This window comes from Oncorhynchus tshawytscha, unplaced genomic scaffold, assembly GCF_018296145.1.
Source record: "Oncorhynchus tshawytscha isolate Ot180627B unplaced genomic scaffold, Otsh_v2.0 Un_contig_18324_pilon_pilon, whole genome shotgun sequence".
NCBI classification, from domain to species: Eukaryota; Metazoa; Chordata; class Actinopteri; order Salmoniformes; family Salmonidae; genus Oncorhynchus; species Oncorhynchus tshawytscha.
Window position 1 is genome coordinate 1 of NW_024604514.1, and position 3398 is coordinate 3398.

The 3398-nt window shown below is 49.9% G+C and overlaps 7 non-coding genes across 7 annotated transcripts; all 7 read left to right on the forward strand.

Moving 5' to 3' along the window:
• The first annotated feature begins 406 nt into the window (after window positions 1–406).
• On the forward strand, window positions 407–523 carry LOC121842014. Its single transcript, XR_006080876.1, has one exon. It is a non-coding gene; the product is annotated as a U5 spliceosomal RNA (small nuclear RNA).
• Window positions 524–766: 243 nt separating this feature from the next.
• On the forward strand, window positions 767–957 carry LOC121842013. The gene has a single exon (XR_006080875.1). It is a non-coding gene; the product is annotated as a U2 spliceosomal RNA (small nuclear RNA).
• Window positions 958–1192: 235 nt separating this feature from the next.
• Window positions 1193–1309, forward strand: LOC112247808. The gene has a single exon (XR_002953124.2). It is a non-coding gene; the product is annotated as a U5 spliceosomal RNA (small nuclear RNA).
• Window positions 1310–1548: 239 nt separating this feature from the next.
• On the forward strand, window positions 1549–1739 carry LOC112247803. The gene has a single exon (XR_002953121.2). It is a non-coding gene; the product is annotated as a U2 spliceosomal RNA (small nuclear RNA).
• A 515-nt stretch (window positions 1740–2254) lies between these two features.
• LOC112247809 lies at window positions 2255–2371 on the forward strand. Its single transcript, XR_002953125.2, has one exon. It is a non-coding gene; the product is annotated as a U5 spliceosomal RNA (small nuclear RNA).
• Window positions 2372–2602: 231 nt separating this feature from the next.
• On the forward strand, window positions 2603–2793 carry LOC112247806. Its single transcript, XR_002953123.2, has one exon. It is a non-coding gene; the product is annotated as a U2 spliceosomal RNA (small nuclear RNA).
• Window positions 2794–3026: 233 nt separating this feature from the next.
• LOC112242055 lies at window positions 3027–3143 on the forward strand. Its single transcript, XR_002952426.2, has one exon. It is a non-coding gene; the product is annotated as a U5 spliceosomal RNA (small nuclear RNA).
• Window positions 3144–3398: the final 255 nt, after the last annotated feature.

Below are 3398 nucleotides of genomic sequence, written 5' to 3' on the forward strand. Positions count from 1 at the left end.
AAAATACTCATTCACAAAGCTATGTAAACAGCTAGCTTAGCTTAGCTTAGCTTAGCTTAGCTTAGCTAGCTAGCAGAAGAAGAGAAGGAAAGAAACATTCAAACTGAAAAAAGGGCGAAGCGCCTTTCAATGGGGCCCCCAGTTTCCCGCCCTTTTAAAAAAAAAAAAAAAAAAAAAAAAAAAAAAAAAAATTTGGGCCAGGATAGTGTGTGTGTGTGTGTGTGTGTGTGTGTGTGTGTGTGTGTGTGTGTGTCTCTCTCTCTCTCTCTCTCTCTCTCTCTCTCTCTCTCTCTCTCTCTCTCTCTCTCTCTGTCTCTCTCTCTGTCTCTCTCTGTGTCTCTCTGTGTGTCTGTGACCTTCTTAGTGCACAGAGTGTGTCTCGGGCCCCCGACCTCTGACTTCCATATGACTCTGGTTTCTCTTCATTACGCACAAGCCTTTCGCCTTTTACTAAAGACTTCCGTGGAGAGGAACACTTACGAGTTCAACGTATTTTTGGAGCGGCTTTGCTTCTTGCAGAGCCCGGTATCTTGTTTCAAGAGAAATTGACATAGATGGGCCAGGATAGTGACTTAAAGATGCATTAGCGACTTTTTTTGACAAAAAAACACCTGCCTGTCTGTAGCCGGGGAAACGGTGGCTGGGTGGGTGGCTGGGTGGCTGGGTGGCTGGGTGGGATTGGAGGAGCCGGCTCTTGCCAACCCACCCGCTGAGGTCTGTCGAGACCCCCGGGGGCCCGGCGGTTGCAGGGTTCCATTTGTGGGTTATCGCTTCTCGGCCTTTTGGCTCAGATCAAGTGTAGTATCTGTTCTTATCAGTTTAATATCTGATACGTCCCCCATCGGGGGACTACATATTAAATGGATTTTTCGAACAGGGAGTCGGAAATGGGGCTTGCTCCGTCCGCTCCACGCATCGACCCGGTATTGCAGTACCTCCGGGAACGGTGCAACACTTTTCTCCTGTTGTCAAGGGAAAAATACTCATTCACAAAGCTATGTAAACAGCTAGCTTAGCTTAGCTTAGCTTAGCTTAGCTTAGCTAGCTAGCAGAAGAAGAGAAGGAAAGAAACATTCAAACTGTTTCATCCACAGGCCTCGAAAACTTGGAAGAGTGGGTTCGGGAGCACCCGCGGGACCCCGGCCTACAGTGCACAGAGTGTGTCTCGGGCCCCCGACCTCTGACTTCCATATGACTCTGGTTTCTCTTCATTACGCACAAGCCTTTCGCCTTTTACTAAAGACTTCCGTGGAGAGGAACACTTACGAGTTCAACGTATTTTTGGAGCGGCTTTGCTTCTTGCAGAGCCCGGTATCTTGTTTCAAGAGAAATTGACATAGATGGGCCAGGATAGTGACTTAAAGATGCATTAGCGACTTTTTTGACAAAAAAACACCTGCCTGTCTGTAGCCGGGAAACGGTGGCTGGGTGGGTGGCTGGGTGGCTGGGTGGCTGGGTGGGATTGGAGGAGCCGGCTCTTGCCAACCCACCCGCTGAGGTCTGTCGAGACCCCGGGGCCCGGCGGTTGCAGGGTTCCATTTGTGGGTTATCGCTTCTCGGCCTTTTGGCTCAGATCAAGTGTAGTATCTGTTCTTATCAGTTTAATATCTGATACGTCCCCCATCGGGGGACTACATATTAAATGGATTTTTCGAACAGGGAGTCGGAAATGGGGCTTGCTCCGTCCGCTCCACGCATCGACCCGGTATTGCAGTACCTCCGGGAACGGTGCAACACTTTTCTCCTGTTGTCAAGGGAAAAATACTCATTCACAAAGCTATGTAAACAGCTAGCTTAGCTTAGCCTAGCTTAGCTTAGCTAGCTAGCAGAAGAAGAGAAGGAAAGAAACATTCAAACTGAAAAAAGGGCGAAGCGCCTTTCAATGGGGCCCCCAGTTTCCCGCCCTTTTACTTAAAAAAAAAAAAAAAAAAAAAAAAAAAAAAAAAAAAAGGATGTGTGTGTGTGTGTTGGGCCAGGTGTGTGTGTGTGTGTGTGTGTTGTCTCTTCTCTCTCTCTCTCTCTCTCTCTCTCTCTCTCTCTCTCTCTCTCTCTCTCTCTCTCTCTCTCTCTCTCTCTCTCTCTCTGTGTCTCTCTCTGTGTCTCTCTGTGTCTCTCTGTGTCTCTCTGTGTGTCTGTGACCTTCTTTCATCCACAGGCCTCGAAAACTTGGAAGAGTGGGTTCCGGGAGCACCCGCGGGACCCCGGCCTACAGTGCACAGAGTGTGTCTCGGGCCCCCGACCTCTGACTTCCATATGACTCTGGTTTCTCTTCATTACGCACAAGCCTTTCGCCTTTTACTAAAGACTTCCGTGGAGAGGAACACTTACGAGTTCAACGTATTTTTGGAGCGGCTTTGCTTCTTGCAGAGCCCGCTATCTTGTTTCAAGAGAAATTGACATAGATGGGCCAGGATAGTGACTTAAAGATGCATTAGCGACTTTTTTTGACAAAAAAACACCTGCCTGTCTGTAGCCGGGGAAACGGTGGCTGGGTGGCTGGGTGGCTGGGTGGGATTGGAGGAGCCGGCTCTTGCCAACCCACCCGCTGAGGTCTGTCGAGACCCCCGGGGGCCCGGCGGTTGCAGGGTTCCATTTGTGGGTTATCGCTTCTCGGCCTTTTGGCTCAGATCAAGTGTAGTATCTGTTCTTATCAGTTTAATATCTGATACGTCCCCCATCGGGGGACTACATATTAAATGGATTTTTCGAACAGGGAGTCGGAAATGGGGCTTGCTCCGTCCGCTCCACGCATCGACCCGGTATTGCAGTACCTCCGGGAACGGTGCAACACTTTTCTCCTGTTGTCAAGGGAAAAATACTCATTCACAAAGCTATGTAAACAGCTAGCTTAGCTTAGCCTAGCTTAGCTTAGCTAGCTAGCAGAAGAAGAGAAGGAAAGAAACATTCAAACTGAAAAAAGGGCGTTTTCATCCACAGGCCTCGAAAACTTGGAAGAGTGGGTTCCGGGAGACCCCGGCCTACAGTGCACAGAGTGTGTCTCGGGCCCCCGACCTCTGACTTCCATATGACTCTGGTTTCTCTTCATTACGCACAAGCCTTTCGCCTTTTACTAAAGACTTCCGTGGAGAGGAACACTTACGAGTTCAACGTATTTTTGGAGCGGCTTTGCTTCTTGCAGAGCCCGCTATCTTGTTTCAAGAGAAATTGACATAGATGGGCCAGGATAGTGACTTAAAGATGCATTAGCGACTTTTTTGGACAAAAAAACACCTGCCTGTCTGTAGCCGGGGAAACGGTGGCTGGGTGGGTGGCTGGGTGGCTGGGTGGCTGGGTGGGATTGGAGGAGCCGGCTCTTGCCAACCCACCCGCTGAGGTCTGTCGAGACCCCCGGGGCCCGGCGGTTGCAGGGTTCCATTTGTGGGTTATCGCTTCTCGGC